At 38.8% G+C, this 21,113-nt stretch overlaps 1 pseudogene; it reads right to left on the bottom strand.

Moving 5' to 3' along the window:
* Positions 1-3,476: 3,476 nt before the first annotated feature.
* Positions 3,477-4,072, bottom strand: LOC141501176 (neuferricin pseudogene; annotated as a pseudogene).
* Positions 4,073-21,113: the final 17,041 nt, after the last annotated feature.

Below are 21,113 nucleotides of genomic sequence, written 5' to 3'. Positions count from 1 at the left end.
TAAGAGGTACAAAAAACCTATGGTAATAGAGGGGAAGAAGGGAGTAGAGGAGAAACACCTGAATCTTCTTCTCATCAGACTTGGCTTAAAGTCAACCTACACATACTCAGTTAACTTATAAAACATCTAACCTTTCAAGAAGTAAAAGGGGAAAATGGGGAGGGGGGACAGAGAAAGGGAAGGGGAGTGGGGGAAATAAGGGGAAATAACAAAAGGAAGGGAAGGGAACAGGGAAAGGGGAAAGAAAGGGGAGGGTGTGATATAGGAGGGCAAACACACTGAAGGGAGTGGTATTCAAAAACAAAATGCTGGGGAATATGGATAAAAGGGGGGGAAGGGGGGAAAAATACAAACAGAGGGAAGATAGCACAGAGGGCAATAAAGAATTAGTAATCTGGGATGAACTCTCCCGTAAAATGTAAGCAAATAGCAGAGTGGATTAAAAACCAGAATCCTACAATATGCTGCTTACAAGAAACTCATTTGAAGCAGAGAGATACATATAGAGTAAAGGTAAAAGGTTGGAGCAAAATATATTTTGCTTCAGCTGAAGTAAAAAAAAAGCAGGGGTAGCAATCCTTATCTCAGACAAAGCAGCAGCAAAAATAGATAGCTTTAAAAGAGATAAGGAAGGAAACTTTATCCTCCTAAAAGGTACCATAGACAAGAAAGTCATTTAAATATTGAATATATATGCACCCAGTGGGACAGCACCCAAATTCTTAGAGGAGAAGCTGAAAGAATTACAGGAAGACATAGACAGCAAAACTCTACTAGTAGGAGACCTCAACCTCCCACTATCAGATCTAGATAAATCAAATCATAAAACAAACAAGAAAGAAATTAGGGAGGTAAATAGATTGTTAGAAAAATTAGATATGGTAGACTTATGGAGGAAACTGAATGGGGATAGGAAGGAATATACCTTTTTCTCTGCAGTACATGGAACTCATACAAAAATTGACCATGTAATAGGACATAAAAACCTAATGATCAACTGCAGAAAGGCAGAAATAGTGAATGCATCTTTCTCAGATCACAATGCAATAAAAGTCATATGCAATACTGGGCCAAGGAGATATAGACCAAGAGCAAATTGGAAACTGAATAACCTCATCTTAAAAAATGAGTGGACCAAAAAACAAATTATAGAAAGAATTAACCATTTTATCCTAGATAATAATAATGAAACAACATACCAAAACCTATGGGATTCATTCAAAGCAACTCTCAGGGGATATATTATAGCTCTAAATGCTTATATGAATAAATTGGAGAAAGAGGAAATCAATGAACTAAACATGCAACTAAAAAAATTAGAGAAAGAACAAATCAAAAATCCCCAATCAAATACCAAATTAGAAATTTTAAAAATCAAAGGAGAAATTAATAAAATTGAAAGCAAAAACACTATTGAATTAATAAATAAAACCAAACATTGGTATTATGAAAAATCCAATAAAATTGATAAACCTCTGGTCAATTTGATTAAAAAAAAGAAGAAAACCAAATTGCTAGTATCATGAATGAAAAAGGTGAACTCACCACCAATGAGGAGGAAATTAAAGTAATAATTCGAAATTATTTTGCCCAACTTTATTCCAATAAATTTGATAATCTAAGTGAAATGGATGAATATTTACAAAAATATAAGTTGCCCAGCTTAAATGAAGGAGAGATTAAATACCTGAACAATCCTATCTCAGAAAAAGAAATTCAAGAAACCATTAGTGAACTCCCTAAAAAAAAAATCTCCAGCGCCTGATGGATTCACAAGTGAATTCTACCAAACATTTAAGAAACAATTGGTTCCAATCCTATATAAACTCTTTGGAAAAATAGGGAAAGATGGAATTCTGCCAAACTCTTTCTATGAAACCAATATGGTACTGTTACCTAAACCAGGAAGAGTTAAAACAGAGAAAGAAAATTATAGACCTATTTCCCTGATGAATATAGATGCAAAAATCCTAAATAAAATCTTAGAAAAACGACTACAACAAGGCATCACTAGGATAATACATTATGATCAAGTAGGATTTATTCCAGGAATGCAGGGTTGGTTCAATATTAGGAAAACTGTTAGTATAATCAATTATATCAATAACAAACCTATCAGAAACCATATGATTATATCAATAGATGCTGAAAAAGCTTTTGACAAAACACAGCATCCATTCCTATTAAAAACACTAGAGAGTGTAGGAATAAATGGACTGTTCCTTAAAATAATTAGCAGTATCTATCTGAAACCATCAACAAGCATTATACTCAATGGGGAGAGGCTAGAGGCATTCCCAATAAGATCAGGGGTGAAACAAGGGTGCCCATTATCACCACTACTATTCAATATTGTTTTAGAAATGTTAGCATCAGTAATTAGAGAAGAAAAAGTAATTAAAGGAATTAGAATTGGGAAGGAAGAGACAAAACTCTCACTCTTCGCAGATGACATGATGGTCTACCTAGAGAATCCCAAGAAATCATCTAAAAAACTACTGGAAACAATTAGCAATTTTAGCAAAGTTGCAGGTTATAAAATAAACCCCCATTAAATCCTCAACTTTCCTATATATGACTAGCAAGAAACAGCAGGAAGAGCTAGAAAGAGAAATTCCATTCAAAGTAACCTCAGACAGTGTAAAATACTTGGGAGTCTATTTGCCAAGACAGACTCAGAATCTTTTTGAAAACAATTATAAAACACTTCTCACACAAATTAAATCAGATTTAAATAACTGGGTAAATATCAACTGCTCGTGGATAGGTAGAGCTAATTTTTGTTGTTGTTGTTGTTTGATTTGTTTATTCACCAGCCTGACCCTGCAGCTTTAAATGGAGGCAAAGGAGGACTCCTTAGTAATCAGTGGCTCCGAAGTTGGCTGTTCTCAAAGAGTGGGAAGCCCCACCCCCAGACCCCCAAGTTATCTTTCAGTAAATCACTATAAAAAGCCCTCTTCTGGGCTCAGTGCCAGCTCAGCTCTAAGGCTTTCAGTGCCAAAGCTAGGAAGACAAGAAGTTGGCCAGGGTACAGGAAAAGGGGATCCTGATTTTGGGGTTTGCTCCTGCTTAGCCCTGAGCTCTGGAACTGGGTTCCTAAGAACCCCTCAAGCAAGACCAGCTAGGGAGGGGGAGGAGAGCTGGGCCAAGAGGAGAGACTTGAGCTCCTCCTCCAGCATCTGCCATTGACACTACTCCAGTGGTCTCCTAGGTCTCTGACTGCTGCCCTCCAGCCAGGCTGGAACTTCTCCCCTATGCCCAGAAATACCCTTATCTCTAAGGTTCCTTTATGCTTTGGGGTCCCCTCCCTCCTCCTGGATAGCTCTTCCCACAAGCCCAAAGAAAAGGGGTGTCCAGGTCAGCCATGTCTCCATCCCTACAAGGTCTCCATCCCTACAAGGAGGCTCTCTGGATAAGCCTCTTGAAGGCAGGACTTTCTTTTCTCCTTTTCTCTTTTCCCATCCCTCCGTCTCTGTCTCACTCCCAGCTCCCAGAACTCACAGACCCCTTCATTCCTCTGTCCAGGGCAGGGCTTTCTGGGTGGGGCTTCCTGACCCTGCTCCCAAAGGCCTTAGTCCTGCACGATACAGCTGCTGGCCAGCAGTGGGCAGCCCGAGTACTCCTGCAGATTTGGGTTGTCCAAGTCTCCACGGTCCCCATGGCTGCCGGCAGTTGTATGGTCAGTGGGGGGGGACCTGTAGTTCTCACACACACACATCGTGGCTTCTTCCTACCTGGCTGATACAGTTTTCTGGGGACCCCTGTCTAGTCTCTGGTCACACCTCCACTCTGTGGCGAGCACCAGAACCGGCTCGCGCTGGCTGCACTCCACTCTGAGTTACATGCAGGGAACTGCTGCTTCTGCTGGTTTTTTATTTCCCTGGCCAACACTCCCTGAGCCATGGTGGCCTCTGCTAGGATAAGGGCAGGAGTAGGTTCTCCATTCTCCTTGTAGAACCTTCCGATCAGCTTTCCTACGCAGACGTAGTTGTCCTCGTAGAAGCGCAGCCAGTCCCGCAGCAGCAGCATCTGCTCGGGGGACAAGTCAGCCACTTCGTCGCTCAGCCCCTCGGCCGAGAAGTCCCCGGTCACGAAGGCCCACGAGGCGTTGCGGCCCGCCAGGGCGCCGTAGGGGCGGCCACGCGCGTAGTGGGCCCGGCCGGCGCCCACGTCGAAGACGCGGCCCAGCAGCGCCAGGTAGAGGCCGGGCTCGGCGGCGCCCCTGCGGCAGCGGGCCAGCTCGGCGGCGCGGAGCAGCAGGGGCCCTGCCGCGGCCTCCCACCCCACCCCCCCCCCACCCCACCCCCGGCCCCCCCACCCCACCCCCGACCCGCAGCAGCCAGGCCACGGCCGCCAGGGGCGCGGCCGCGAGCTAATATAATAAAAATGACAATTCTACCAAAACTAAACTATCTGTTTAGTGCCCTACCAATCAAAATTCCAAAAAATTACTTTAATGAGTTAGAAAAAAATTGTAAGTAAATTCATATGGAGAAATAAAAAGTCAAGAATTGTCAGGAGCTTAATGAAAAAAATGCAAAGGAAGGTGGCTTAGCACTACCTGATCTAAAATTATATTATAAAGCATCAGTCATCAAAAGTGTTTGGTATTGGCTAAGAAATAGAGTGGTGGACCAGTGGAATAGACTAGGTGTAAAAGCAGGAGAGGATTATAGTAATCTGCTGTTTGATAAACCCAAAGAGTCAGGCCACTGGGTTAAAAATTCCCTCTTTGATAAAAACTGCTGGGATAATTGGAAGTTAGTATGGAAGAAACTTAGATTAGACCAATACCTCACACCCTTTACCAAGATAAGATCCAAATGGTTACAGGACATAGACATAAAAAACAGTACTATAAGCAAATTAGAAGATTAAGGACTAGTCTACCTGTCAGATCTATGGAAAGGGGAACAGTTTATAACTAAGGAAGAGTTGGAGAACATCACTAAAAACCAATTAGATGATTTCGATTACATTAAATTAAAAAGGTTTTGCACAGATAAAACCAATGTAATCAAGATCAAGAGAAAAGTAGTAAATTGGGAAACAATCTTTACAACTAATGATTCTGACAAAGGATTCATTTCTAAAATATACAGAGAACTGAGTCATATCTTTAAAACAAAAAGCCATTCCCCAGTTGACAAATGGTCAAAGGATATGCAAAGGCAATTTACAGATGAGGAGATCAAAGCAATCCATAGCCATATGAAAAAATGCTCTAAATCATTAATTATTAGAGGAATGCAAATTAAAGCTTCTCTGAGGTACCACCTCACACGTCTCAGATTGGCCAGTATGACCAGGAAGGATAATGATCATTGTTGGAAGGGATGTGGGAAATCTGGGACACTATTACACTGTTGGTGGAGCTGTGAACTCATCCAACCCTTCTGGAGAGCTATTTGGAATTATGCCCAAAGGGCAACAAAAATGTGCATACCCTTTGACCCAGCAATACCACTACTGGGTCTATACCCTGAAGAGATGTTGAAAAAGGGTAAAAACATTACTTGTACAAAAATATTTATAGCAGCCCTGTTTGTGGTGGCAAAGACTTGGAAATCCAGTAAATGTCCTTCAGTTGGGAAATGGTTTAGCAAACTGTGGTATATGTATGTCATGGAACACTATTGTTCTATTAGAAACCAGGGGTATGGGAACTCAGGAAAGCCTGGAGGGATTTGCATGAACTGATGCTGAGTGAGATGAGCAGAACCAGAAAAACACTGTACACCCTAACAGCAACATGGGAGTGATGTTCAACCTTGAAGGACTTGCTCATTCCATCAGCGCAACAATTGGGAACAATTTTAGGCTGTCTGCAAAGGAAAGTACCATCTGTATCCAGATAAGGAGCTGTGGAGTTTGAACAAAGTACAAGGACTATTCCCTTTAATTCGGAAACAAAAAACAAAAAAAAAAGATGTCTTATTGTTTGATCTCGTTACCTCTGAGAATTCTCTTCTCTTTAAGGATATGATTTCTCTCTCATCACACCCAATTTGGATCAAGGTACAACATGGAAACAAAGTAAAGACTGAAGGAGTGCTATCTGTGGGGTGGGGTGGGGGGAGGGAAGCAAGATTGGGAGAAAACTATAAAACTCAAATAATATCTTTAATAAAAAATTTTTTAAAAATGCCTTAAGGGGGAAAAAAGAAATACTCTAAGGCAAACATAACTTGTCTCATAAATCAGTTTGGGAAAGTTCAACTTAACCAGGAAATATAAAATGGCTTCATATATAGCTTAGAAACTTATCTTGGTGCCTCCATTCCATCATTTTAGAGCGAAGTACCAATACTTAATTAGCAACTCATAAATTAGTCAATACTAATTATTCTAATGACAAAGAATAAAGTGAACTTACTATATAATCCTTTGTATTTAAATTAAAACGGGCTAAAAATGGCTTCATGATCAATGGGTAGGACATTTCTTAGTAGATGTGGGACAAAAGGACAAAGCTGTGTAATTAATCAAGATTTTTCTGTATACTAGCACAATTAATGACCTGATGAAGGAGAAGGCTTTATGATGAATAACTTCCAGTGCATCACTAGGAGCTACAACTCTGCAGCCTGTAATGATGTAGCTGTGGGAAATGGCTCTCCCTTCAAAAGATTATGCCTTTCACTAGTTTCCAGTGAATGTACTAGAAATACTGGTAGAGGAGTTATTGATGTGGAAAGACCACTATCCTAAGTCAAGAGATGGGAGATTTGAGTCCCTAAGCCCAGCTCTGATGGTCACTGGCCTGTGTGACTTTGATTAAGTTCATTTAAGCTCTCTGAAACTCCTTTAGTTTCTTCGTCTGCACCAAAGACATAATGAAATTGTCAGGAAAAACATTTTGTAAACCTTAATGCTATAGAAATGGAATTATTATTAACTAATTTAAATCAATAGATTACACAGTTGAATTACCTATATAATAACATTTCACTACTGAACCTGTTTTGAGGTCAGATGTAGACCAAATAAGAGTGGGCAAGAAATAGCATTAGGCTCACATACCAACAAAATTTCCTCATGTAGCCCTTGCTCCTAGCAGCTGACATTCTTAGAGAGAGGAGTTTCAATGGATTCAGTAGAGAATAAGTTAATGGGGAAAAAAAATTAAATTAAGGCAGCAAGTATATACTGCTCTTGCAAAGAAATATAAAGGAAGAAAAATTGAAAAGTAGAAATCTCAAAATTTCTCTAAATTTACTTGTTCATTCATTTTCTCCCATCCTTTGTTGTCTTAGGAAGAATTGTTCCACTTTACCAAGGTGAATTCTTCATGTCTAACCTTAAATTCCATTCCTTCTGTCTTCTCCAGGACTGTCCATTATTTCCCCTCTCTCTCAGACCTTTATTTTCTCTGATTTCTTGAACTGCAAAAATACTTAGGTATCTCTAATAATTTAAAAAACAAAAATAAAAATCCATAAACTTCCATGGGAGGTTATGATGTAATGGAAAGGACAATGGGGCAGATAGGTGGCACAGTGAATAAAGCACTGACCCTTAAGTTAGGAGGAAGTGAGGTCAAATTCAGCCTCAGACACTTAATACCTGTGTGACCCTGGGCAAGTCACTAAATCCCAACTGTCTCCCTACCCCCCCAAAAAATTAAAGAAAGCACAATAGATGCTGAATTAGAGTACTGTAGTTCAAATTCTAGTTCTGCTAATTACAGTAAGCCATGTGACCTTAAGTGGATAGGACTTTTATCCCTTTGAGGGATTTCCTTTTCCCTTATCTGTAAAACAAGAAGATTAAACTACATGACCTTCCAGCTCTAAATCTATGACCCAGTGATTTTCCGATTCTGCCATCCCCTCAAACCACTGTTCCAGCTCTTATCACATTTTTGCTGCTAAATTTATGAGAATATTTCACAATCAATCATACAGTACTTTGCAAAGAATTTTTCTCAAACCAACCCTGATATCAGTGGTATTATTCCCATTCATTCAGTCATTCAACAAACATTTATCAAGCATTTGCTATTGAGGAAATAGGAGGCAGCTACATGGTTCAGTATATAGAATGCTGGGCCTGAAGTCAGGAATACTGAGTTCAAATTTAGTCTAAGACAGCTGTGTGACTGTGAGAAAGTTACTTATAACCCTGTTTGCCTCAGTTACTCATCTGTAAAATGAGCTGGAGAAATAAAAAGCAATCTACTCCAGTAGCTTTGACAAGAAAATTTCAAATGGGCTTCAGACACAACTGAACTCAATAACAATGACCCTGGGTAAATACTTAACTTAAAAGTGGTTCAGACACCAGAGCACTGGACTAGTAGTAAAGAAGACACTCATTAGCTGTGTGACCCTGGGCAAATCACTTATTTCTATTTACTTTAATCTACCAAAGAAGGAAATGGTAACACACTCCAGTATCTTCGCAAAGAAAACCCCATATGGTCACAACTAAAATGAATGAACAACAGCAGCAAAATATATATTCCCCTAAAACAAGGAAATATACAATCCCCTAATTAAATAGGAACACTTCATACTGTTTGTTGGTTACAGCAAGATAATACTTCATTTCACTTGATTCAATAGTAAATGTAAAGTGGAAACCTGAAAGCCAGGGAGACTGGCTCATAAAAAACTGAGAATTGTCAAATAAGGAATCTCCCTATATCTACGCAGTTCTGCAATATATAATTTTAAAGAGTTGCCTGGGGAAACAGAAGTTAAATGATTGACCCAGGGTCACAAAGCAAGTACATGGCAAAAAGAGGGCTATGAACCCAGGTGTTCCTGAATCTGAGGATAATCAGAGGTCAATTATACCAAATTCTTTTTCAAAAACCTGCAGCTCGGTGGTGCAGTGGATAGAGCACCAGCCCTAGAGTCAGGAATACCTTTGGGCAAGTCACTTAAACCCCACTGCCTTGCAAAAAACAAACAAACAAAAAGACCCCAATCAAAAAAAAACCTTTTTTTTTCTTTTCCTTTTTAGGTTTTTGCAAGGCAAATGGAGTTAAGTGACTTGCCCAAGGCCACACAGCTAGGTAATTATTAAGTGTCTGAGACCAGATTTGAACCCAGGTACTCCTGACTCCAGGGCCAGTGCTTTATCCACTGGGCCACCTAGCCACCCCTCAAAAAAAAAAACCCTTAATGCACCTCAGAAAAGTCTACTGAAATTTTATCATATTGTGGTCTCTACCACCACTTCATCAGTTAGAATAGTAAGGTAAGTATAAGTAGGAAATGAGAACTAAGAGTCTAAGGAAGAACATAGAAACCACTTATCAAAATTGCCTTCATGAGGTCACATTCAGATTAAATGCTAAATTGAGAGAATTTAGATAGACCCTAATAAACAGTCCTCAGTCTGGGACTCTGATAAGCACCAGATATGTGCAATAAACTGTTGGGAGCCAGGGTCTCTAAGCTGTTTGACACAGTCTCAGCAAGAAGACTCAAGGTGGCCATACCACTTGATGGAACATTTCCTTCTTCAATATATATTATAGAGAGATTTCATGTATACCCATATTTATAGGTCTATTATTGATTGCAATACTTACTCATCCTAATAGTGGAATGACTATAAAGGAAGGATTTCAGAGAAATTCCTTGAATAAAACAGATTGTGTACTCTGTCCAAATTTAACAGGACTGCCTCTCCCTGAGACATACAAAAGGCTTCAACATTATGAAATCTTTGGAAAATACAGCACTGGGAGTTCCAGGGGAATGTCATAATATATACAGGGACAACAGATACAAGATGGGTCAGATAGAATTCCAGGGAAATCAACAGTTTTGCCCCCCCTTATCATACAAAGGAATATATGATAAAGATGGTAACAGAATTCTTAGTACAGGTGACCAATATGTGAACTCTATTAACCTTAGTTTATTGGGAAAGAATAAAAAGTAATAGAAACCTTAGAAACCTTGTCTACCAACAAGGGCTGAAAGGAAAACTGGTTATTGAAGGAGTCAACGGACGGGTGGACAAACATAACTGCCCTCACTATAGGTTGTCAAGGGAGCATATTGAAAAACATTACATATGCTGCACAAAAACATAAAAGCATTCCATTAAACAAATTATATCAAAGATTATTATCAGGAAAGTTCTGCTTAATTAATAACTTTACTATGCAGCAACAAACTAGGCAACAGGCAGGTTGAGGTCATCACAGTCTGAGCAGGGACAAGAAAATTAACTACATGATTGATAATCACACTTGTAACCACTACATGATCAAACTTGTAACCATATGAACTATATGATTAATGATGAAATTTGTACACTTTTGTAACCAAGGAAATGATTTTAGTTTGCTTGTTTGATATGATTCTGAAACTATAAAAATAAATCCAAGCAGCTGACAGTCAGTCAACCTGCTCCTGCCTTTAATCCCTGTGTTTACTCAACTCATTTCACAGATTCTAACCCTCCTGTCAGGTTCCAAGGAGCCGGAGGAGGAGGCTGGACCCCTGTAGTAAACTAGAAATTGATATGCTAATTAGGTCACTCTAAGGTGACACCAATATATACCCCAAACAGCACTATAATGGCCCTGATATGTTCATGAGGCATTTCTTTTTTTTTTTTTGCAAGGCAAATGGAGTTAAGTGGCCTGCCCAAGGCCACACAGCTAGGTAATTATTAAGTGTCTGAGGCTGGATTTGAACCCAGGTATTCCTGACTCCAGGGCGGGTGCTTTATCCACTGCACCACCTAGCCACCCATCATGAGGCATTTCTAAGGTTGTTTGGATAAGACCTAGAGCTTTCCCTTTCCCTACAGAACCTTCTAAAAAATTAAATGCTACTTGTGATGGAAAATATCATTCACATCTATTAGAGTAGAACTGGTTTGAATGCAGACCAGGGCACACCATTTTCAATTTTTAAATTTTTTTTTATGTATTATGCTTTTCCATTCATAGTTTTTTTCTCTCTTTTTTTAATCTGGTCCATCTCATTTTTTTTAAGGTTTTTTTTTTGAGAAAGATTTTATTTATTTTGAATTTTACCTAATTTACCTAATTTTTCCCCTAACTTTGCTTAGGCAATCTGTTAATCTTTACATTACTTCCATGCTATACATTGATTTAAATTGAATGTCTTGAGAGAGAAATCATATCCTTAAGAAGAAAAAAAATAAAATAAAAGAGATAGCAAGATTACATAAGAAGATAGCTTTTTTTTTTAAATTAAAGGTAATAGTCTTTGTTCTCTGGATACAGATGGTATTCTCCATCACAGATACACCAAAATTGTGCCTGATTGCTGCACTGATGGAATGATCAAGTCCATTAAGGTTGATCATCACCTCCATGTTGCTATTGGGGTATACAATGTTCTTCTGGTTCTGCTTGTTTATCTCTGCTTCAGTTCATGCAAATCCTTCCATGCTTCCCTGAATTCTGGTCCCTCCTGGTTTCTAATAGCACAATAGTGTTCCATCACATACGTATACCACAGTTTGTTAAGCCATTCCCCAACTGAAGGACTTAAATTCCAATCCATTCCTCAGACACTTAATTTCCAATTCTTTGCCACCACAAACAGGGCTACTATGAATATTTTTGTACAAGTGATATTTTTACCTTTTCTCACAATCTCTTCAGGGTATAGACCCAGTAGTGGTATTGCTGGATCAAAGGGTATGCACAATTTTGTTGCCCTTTGGATGAGTTTTTTTCTTTTTGATTTGATTGATATAGATATATGTTTAACAGTTATATATATATCAGATTATTCACTGTCAAGCAGAGGGGGGAGGGAAGGAAAGGTGAGAGAAAAATGTGGAACTAAAAACCTTGCTGAAAAATTATTATTGAAAACTATCTTTGCATGTAGTTGGAAAAATAAATTTTAATTTTAAAAAATAAAAATAAAAGGGGCAGTTAGGTGACACAGTGAATAGGTTATGGGCTCTGGAGTCAAGTTCAAATGTGACCTCAGACACTTAATAATTACCTAGCTGTGTGACCTTGGGCAAGTCACTTAACCCCCATTGCCTTGCAAAAATCAATTAATAAAAAAATTAAAAATAAAAATGGGTTCTAAATGTTCTTCCAACTGCTATGAGTCCATGCTGCCCAAGTACATCTAACTCTGACCTACTGGAATAGCTGATTCTATATATATCCATATACCTCTGTTCTCCTTCTGCCTTATTAAAGTGATGTCAGCATGATCTTTCCTGGAGAGTATCCCAGGAACTGGGTTTGGTACACCTTTTAGGCATAAGCTAGACCCCAGGGCTAGGACTAAGTCAGCAGCAGCCTACTATGGGGTAGTTAGGCCCTAAAAACCTTCTAGTAGAAATTAAGACTAATGGTTGATTTCTATATGTCTCTCTTGGTTGGACTTAACAAAAGAAAAACTACTCTTATTACTGAAAGAACTAAATTTCATCAAAATTAACATTTACATATCTTTGTTACCTCCTCCAATAGACTTTATCTAAACCCCTTGAGATTAGGATGGTCTTTTTTTTTTGTATCTTTTCACAGTCCCTATAATGAAATAGGTAATTAATAAATGTTTGTTGATTCTCACTATAAATAAAACTGTGGAAAGCTAGGTGGCACAGTGGATAGAGTGCTGGGCCTAGGATCAGGAAGACTTCTCTTCCTGAGTTTCAAATCTAGGTTCAGACTTCTACTAGTTGTGTGACCCAGGGTGAGTCATTTTACCCTGTTTGTCTCATCTGTAAAATGAACTGGAGGGGCGGCTAGGTGGCGCAGTGGATAGAGCACCTGCCCTGGAGTCAGGAGAACCTTAATTTCAGCCTCACTTAATAATTACCTAGCTGTGTGACCTTGGGCAAACCACTTAACCCCATTGCCTTGCAAAAATCTAAAAAAAAAAAATGAGCTGGAGAAGAAAATGAAAAACCACTCTATCCAACCCATCTTCTAGTCATTTGCCAAAGGGACCTTTCTAAAGTAGAAATTTAAATATGATTACTGTTTTCTCAGGAAATTCCAGGGGTTCCTCCTGCTTGTGTTTTTTTTAAATATTAAATCACACAAGCATTTCCATAATATAGTAGAATTAAAAAAATAATTGCACATGAAACTCCAAATATAGTATGTATAGTATATACAACTTGCTATTCCATATATATATATGTATATATATATATATATATATATATATATATATACATATATACATATTTGTAAGTTGTCACATAACTTTCTTTTTATTTCTTCCCCTAAGAGAGGACACAAATATGGGTGTGTGTGTGTGTCTGTAAAATCATTCCATATGTACTTCAATTTATCAGGTCTTTCTCTTGATGCAGATAGCATTTTCCTGCTTATGTCCTTTGAAGTTAATTTGGGTATTTATAATAGTTATAATGACTTAGTTGCACAAAGTTGTTATTAAAACAATATTGCTGTAAGACAGTGGCACAGTGTATAATTCTCTGTAAACACCATTCTCTTAGTTCTGTTCATTTCAACTTTTCATTATTTTCAGCAGATCTATCCACGTTTTTCTAAAATCAACAAGTTCATCATTTCTTATGGTCCAATAGTATTCTACATATATCACATATACCACAATTTGTTCAGCCATTCCCCAATTGACAGGAATTTTCCTGTTCTTTGCCTGAAATTTTCAGTTCCTTATCACCACAAAGTCAAGCACAACCAGGTCTCTTCCTACTTTTCCAGTTTTCTTATGCTTAATTTTCCTTGATTCATTTTATGATCCAGTTACTTTGACATATATTATATATATATTAGTATGTGTACACATACATACACACATGTGTGTATGTACATATATGCATGTTTTTATGAACCTATTTATTTGTATTTTATCCTCCTTCATTACAGTGTGACCTCTTTGAAGGCAAGAGTCTTGCATTTCTTTGTATTTTTGTAGTCCCTGACAGTTGTACTACCTAACAAATGTTTACTGATTGATCAACAGTCTGAATACACTACCATGTTGAGGACAAAACTGTTGATGCAGGCAGTTTGTGAATTTTCTTGTTCTTAATGGATATTCATTAGTTGAATGATATAGTGATTTTTTTTAAAAAAGATCTGGGCCTTTATAAACTAACATTTATGGATTAAGAACTCAACTTCTTAATGCTTTTGTTCAGGTAAAGAAATCCAGAGAAAAATGGCTGAATAGGAATGAATGAAGCATTCCTTTTAATTTGCTGTGAAAAGTTTGTTTACCTGTTAGGAAACTGATTTTTAAAGGATAAGGACTTTTCCATACTTTTTAGCCCAAGTCTACCAACTAACTATCAACTGTTAATTTTGTATAACTGCTGTAATTGGCAAGAAACTCTAATCTACCCTTTTCCCTAAAGAAAAGGAAAAGACCCATTACAGACTCCTAGGTGATTGGTAGTAATAGGATCTCCATCTGCCCACAACATTCCTCTAAGTCTAAACAATTCCTGGGCTCCGCCTCATATGCTTTCACCATTTAAATGCATCATTCCAGGCTGCTATGAATCTTCAACTCCATTGATTGTGACCATTCTGACAATTAAGATATCTCAAACTAAGAATAGTTTTCTGACTAATCAACAATCTGAGCCCAGTCTACTAAAGGAACTCTTGTTTCTTTTCATTGACTTCTTCAAAGTACCAAATAATAGTTTCCATTTTGAATGTTAATTTTTACATTTGGGAAACAATCTTGCTATTTGTAGTCCTCTGAAACATTGTCAGCTGCATAATGATGTGGGCTGAGTGAGTTAACTAGTCTTAACTGCAAGAATTATCCACACATTTTAGGCAGAGTTCTTTTCTAAGCATATGCACAGTGGGAAGCCCTATAATGAAGCTTTCCAGGCAGAGAGCTAGTGAGCCCTCTCCTCTCTCTCTCTCTTTCTCTCTCTCTCTCTCTCTCTCTCTCTCTCTCTGTATGTGTCTCTGTCTCTGTGTGTCTCTGTATCTCTCTGTCTCCCTTTCTCTCTCACATCCCTCTCTTTTCCTTCATCTTCCTGTCTCCTCTCCCCCCCCCTCCTCTTCCATCCCCCCCTTGGAGATACAAGTACTCAGTTGTTTCCCTTCTCTTAACAATTCTAGTTTGGAGCCAAGATTTCTTTATTATCTTTTTTTAAAAAGAAATTAAGGGGCAGCTAGGTGGTGCAGTGGATAGAGCACCGCCCTGAGTCAGGAGTACCTGAGTTCAAATCCGGCCTCAGACACTTAATAGTTACCTAGCCGTGTGGCCTTGGGCAAGCCACTTAACTCCATTTGCCTTGAACCCCCCCCAAAAAAAAAGAAATTAAAGAGATAGGAAGACCTGAGTTCAGATGTGACCTCAGATACTTAATTACCTAGCTGTGTGATCTTGGGCACTAATTAACCCCATTGCCTTACAAAACAAAACAAACAAAACAAAATAATGATTAAGACCTAATGCTAATGTGAACTTGGAGATTTGGTTTATGAGACTATATTAATCATAGTTCCTTTTTACAAAAAAAAGGATAGCATCTGGGGTGTGAATGGAAGATATGGGCACAAAAGTGGTGGAAAATGATGCACTTAATCAAAAACAGACTTAATAAGAACACTGAGATTATTCTCTCTTCCCTACCATCCCATTCACTGTCTTTTTTAAATTTTGAAAAATAAACAAAACTAGAACATCAACTGCCAAGAAATAAAAATAAGGCACTAGCAACGTGGTAAGTACCACATAAATTCCATTATCTACCTTGTATTGTCAACTACCTCTTCTCTATGTACATCATCTTCATAATAATCATTTGTATATAAAGTTTTAAGATTCCTTATGCACTTTACATAAATTATCCAATGTGATCCTCATAACAACCTGATGAAATATATTTTAATTGTTTTATTTTAGATTTGAGGGAATTGAGATTCTATGAGGTTGTCACAGCTCTCAGATCACATAGTTAATAAATGTGTAGATGGAAGTGGAACAGAGACTTTCCTGACTCCTAGATCTATCCGCTGTTCATTCTTTGTTGTTGTTGTTTTGGGTTCTTTTGCAAGGCAAATGGGGTTAAGTGGCTTGCCCAAGGCCACAGGGCTAGGTAATCATTAAGTGTCTGAGACTGGATTTGAACCCAGGTACTCCTGACTCCGGGGCCGGTGCTTTATCCACTATGCCACCTACCTGCCCCTCCACTGTTCATTCTTTAATAGGTCTCTGAGAGTTTTTGGTTTTTTTGTTGGGTTTTTTTTTTAGGTTTTTTGCAAGGCAAACGGGCTTAAGTGGCTTGCCCAAGGCGACACAGCTAGGTAATTATTAAGTGTCTGAGACCGGCTTTGAACCCAAGTATTCCTGACTCCAGGGCCGGTGCTTTATCCACTACGCCACCTAGCTGCCCCGAGAGTTTTTTTCTTAGAAGAGTTTCCTCATTACTTGAGCCATATACCTATGATTCACATGATAGGTGTCTAATCTGATATATTCTTTAATTTAGAATTAAATATTTCTATTATATATTTCTCATCAAAAGTTGTTCTATCAAGCTCTAATTGAAGTCTGTAAGTTTGGAATGTTCTCCTCTGCCCCTCCACAAGGTCTGTGTCTCTAGTTAGAAATCTGAAGGGAGGGGGTGGTTAGGTGGTACAGTGGATAAAGCACCCGCCCCGGAGTCAGGAGTACCTGGGTTCAAATCCAAGATCAAACACTTAATAATTACCTAGCCATGTGGCCTTGAAAAAAAAAATCTAAAAAAAATAAAGTGAATGTGGTGTTCATCAGAATCTGAAGGGTTTTTTGTTTTGTTTTTCTTCCTCTGAATGGGGATAACATTGTCCATAACTGATCTAATAGGGTTGTCCTAGCTCTCTGAACTACTGAGAGGAGATGCTTCCATCAAGGTTGATCAACTCGAAATGTTGTTAATGTGGAGAATGTTCTCTTGGGGTTTTTTTTAAGGTTTTTTGCAAGGCAAAGGGGTTAAGTGGCTTTCTCTTTCTTTCACTTGCTCTTGGGCTTTGTTGTTCATATACAGAAACGCTGATGATTTATGTGGGTTTATTTTACATCCTGTTACTTTGCTAAATTTGTTAATTGTTTCAAGGACTTTTTTAGATGAATTTTTTCAAGTTCTTTAAGTACACCATCATACCATCTACAAAGAGTGAAAACTTTGCTTCCTCATTACCAATTCTGATTCCTTCAATTTCTTTTTCTCTTATTGCTAAAGCTAACATTTCAAATACCATATTGAATAGTAATGGTGATAATGAGCATCCTTGTTTCACCCCTGATCTTATTGGAAATGCTTCTAGTTCATCCCCATTACAAATAATATTTGTTGATGTTTTAGATAGATACTACCTATTATTTTAAGGAAAACTTAATTTATTCCTAAACTTTCTAGTATTTATAATAGGAATGGATATTATATCTTATCAAAGATTTTTTCAGCATCTATTGGGATAATCATATGATTTCTGTTGGTTTTGCTGTTGATATGTTCGATAATGTTGAGTGTTTTCCTAATATTGAACCATTCTCTGTTCAGGTCAGGTCTTTTTGTCAGGAAATTTTGGAAGTTCTCTGTTTTGCTGAGCATTCATCTTTTCCCCTGACAGTATACGCTGAATTTTGCAGGGCAGTAAATTCCTGGTTGTTATCCCAGGTCTTTTACCCTCCAATATATGACCTTCCAGGTCCTCCTATCCTTCAAAGTTGAGGCTGGTAAGTCCTGTATAAGTCTGATTGTCTTTCCTTTGTGTCTAAATTGTTTCCTTTTTCCTGCTTGCAGTATTCTCTCCTTAAATTGAAAATTCTGAGAATTCTATAATAGTCCTTGGAGTTTTTATCTTGGGGTCTCTTTCTGGAGTAGTTCTGTGTATTCTTTCAATGACTATATATTCTTCTTATTCTAGCAGATTTGGACAATTTTCCTTGATAATTTCCTGCAAGATGTTTCCAGGTCCTTATTTTGATCTAGGCTTTCTGGTAGTCTGATGATTCATAAATTATTTCTCCTGAATCTATTTTCCAGGTCGTTTGTTTTTTTTTCAATGTTTTTCAGCCTTTTTATTTTCTTTGATGGAATCTTGCAGTCTTGTAGATTCATTGGTTTCTATTTTTTCAATTCTAATTTTTAGTATTTTTATTTTCTTCAAATTACTTTTATGTTTCCTTTTCCAGTTGGTCAATTTTATTTTATGAGGTTACCTTCTTTTTCCAGTTGGTTATTTTTGCTTGTAAAGGAGTTGATTTCTTTAGTCAATTTTTCATAATTTTCCTGCATGACTCTTATTTCTTCTTCTTCTCTCTTTGATTTTTAAAATTCTTTTTTTAAACTCTTCTACGAGCTTTTGTATTTGAGTACAATTCACAGACTCTTTTGAGACTTCTCCTGTGAATAATTTTTCATTGATTTCTCCTTCCAATATGGCAGTATCATCTTTATGTGAAAAGTAGCTTTCTGATGTGAATACTCTTTTAGCAATTTTGCTCATCTTGAAGTGTCTGAACTTGTATCCTGGGGTATAGGGAGTATATAGACCCAAGCTTTTTATCCTGGGGCTGGTATCTTATTTCTGATTTGCTGATGGTCAAGATGTTGCCTATGCAGTCCAGGCCTTGCCTTTGCAGAGGTTTATTTCCTCCTTTATATCCAGGTTCTGACTATGTAGTGGTTTGTTCCCAACCCAATCCTGTCTTCTGTCGTAGTGTTCTCAGGGTTCAGACTTTGTTTGCGGTTGGGACCCTCTCTACTGGCTTGCTATCTAGCTGCCAGGACCTGTGCTGTTGTCAAGCTGTCAGGACCTAGATTACACTATGGCTAAAAGCCTCCCACTGGCTTTCCTGCTCTCCTGCCTTTCCAGGCTTTACTTTCCTTTCCCCCCAAAGAGACAGACCTTCACTGAAGATCCTCCATGATGTCAACCATTGAAAACTTCTTTGGAGCTTGTCTTTTTCTTGGTGGGATCTATAGCTTTAATGTCCTTGCAGAGGCTTCAATTAGTTTGGTAAGGAAAAGCTCTAGGAACATGTTAGCTTCATTCTGGCATCTTAGCTCCACCCCAAGAAGTCTCCTCTGGACTCTTGAATTGTGCAAGCAGTGTGGATCAGAGGTAAAAAAAAACAAAAACAAAAACAAAAACCCAAAATGCCTGTTTAGCAGTCCCACAAAGTGCCTCCCATTAGCATCCCCCTGGGCTCTTTTCTCCCAGTTCACACTCAAACTCACAGGTTGGGTCCCCAGGATATGTCTATTTCTCCCCTCAGGGTTCTAGAGCTAACAGTTGAATTTTGTAACATGGAAGCTACAAAACTCCATCTGGTATGTTTCCCATAATCCATCAATCAATAAAAGAATAGTTAGCTTTTAGAAAAGAACTTTACTGAAAAGATATAGCAAGATGGTTACAGAACAGTTCCCTCCCAAACTGGAAACATACTTCCCAGAGACAGTACAATAGAAATAAGGCCTACATGTAAGCATACATGTAGCAGCCAAAAGATGCACTTTTCTCACTTTCATCAAGTCCTCATAAATTTCCCTTCAAAACTTGATTCTGAGGCTCCAAAGAGACACCCTTTTTAAGAGACCTTTGGCAGTGCTTCTTTCTATCATAAGGGCTCACAACTGCTGATGTTCTGAGGTGACTAGCTTTTCATATCTATTTCTAGGTGCTTTCTTTGTCATCAATCACTCCTACCACCTTTAGTGGACTTTTCTACTGACATTAGTTGGTATTATTCAGTTTTTGATTTTTTTTTAGGTTTTTGCAAGGCAAATGGGGTTAAGTGGCTTGCCCAAGGCCACACAGCTAGGTAATTATTAAGTGTCTGAGACTGGATTTGGACCTAGGTACTCCTGACTCCAGGGCCAGTGCTTTATCCACTGCGCCACGTAGCCGCCCTTGATTCAGTTTTCTACTGACTTAAACTGAGATTTCTCATAGCTCTTCTGACCTTCTCAAGTTCAAAAGATTTTAAACTAGTCAATTCTGTCTCTGCATACTCATTCACCTAAGATCAGGGATGAACAAACAAAAAAAAATAGAAGCATCATGCTAGGGTAAGTTACTTATGAAATGAGATATTACAAACAACTAGGAAGCATCCCACAGAGGAATAGGAACTGTGATTTAACATCTCTGGGCCTCACTTTTCTCTCATCTATAAAATGAGGATGTTGGACCTAGTGACCTCTAAGGTCCCTTCTAACTCTAAATCTTTAGTCCTAAGACATTATCAGTCTTTAAGACTTTGAAAATACCCTGAAATCCTGTTTAGAATCTCCTCAAATTTTCTCTATACTCTATGCCATCTCAAGATGGAGACAAGAATGGATTGTGTCTTAGGCACTCTCTCATAAAACTCATAAGCTAAGGACTCTAAATTTTCAAGAGACAGAACCCATGGAGGGACCCAGTGAGGCAGTTCTCCTACTCAAGGTAACCTGGAAAAGAGCAGAAAGGTTCTGCTCCCCAGGGTTGAAGGGGCAGCCTGCCAGAGGGGTGGCCCACCACAGCGAAAGAACTTCAGCCTCCTGGAGGCAGCCCCAGGGCACTGGGAGCCGTGGCTCACAGCAGTGGGGGAGTTTCCTGAGCTACAACCCGACCCAGGGAGCAGGGGGTACAACTTGGGGGAATGGGGGGGAGGGGGGACCTCTGCCAGAGCAAGTATGTGAAGCCCAGCCCTCAGGGCACACAGAGAGCAGTGTGGCCAGAGCAGAGTCCCAGGAACAGAAGCAAGTGGAGCAGGTAAGCAGGAGCCCCCAGGGCATGAGCCCATTGAATCTAAGGAGGGGAGTGACTAGAGAGACTGCAGAGCCCTGTCTTCTGCCCTGGAACAGGACTCTGGAGTTCTGACCACATTCAGACCCTGATCTCAGTCTAGGCCCCCCCATAGAACAGCAGCCCCCCCCCCCCCAGCCCTGTAGCAGAGGGGGTCGCTTATGGTCATTCACAGACCAGGAGAGAGGACAGAGCCTCACACACTGAGACCCTTGTGGGAGTGTCCCCAAAGCTCAGGAAGCACCCCAAAAACAGGCTTAGGCTGGGAAAATGAGCAAGCAGAGAAAAAAGAGGAACACCATTGAGAAATATTTTGCATATGAGCCCAAGAAGGATCAAAATATGCAGTCTGAAGATGAGGAAGCACAAGCTTCTGTATCTAAAGACTCCAAGA

This window comes from Macrotis lagotis, chromosome X, assembly GCF_037893015.1.
Source record: "Macrotis lagotis isolate mMagLag1 chromosome X, bilby.v1.9.chrom.fasta, whole genome shotgun sequence".
Classification (NCBI taxonomy): Eukaryota; Metazoa; Chordata; class Mammalia; order Peramelemorphia; family Peramelidae; genus Macrotis; species Macrotis lagotis.
The sequence above is the reverse complement of the archived record's forward strand: the minus strand, read 5'-3'. Positions and strand labels throughout refer to the sequence as shown.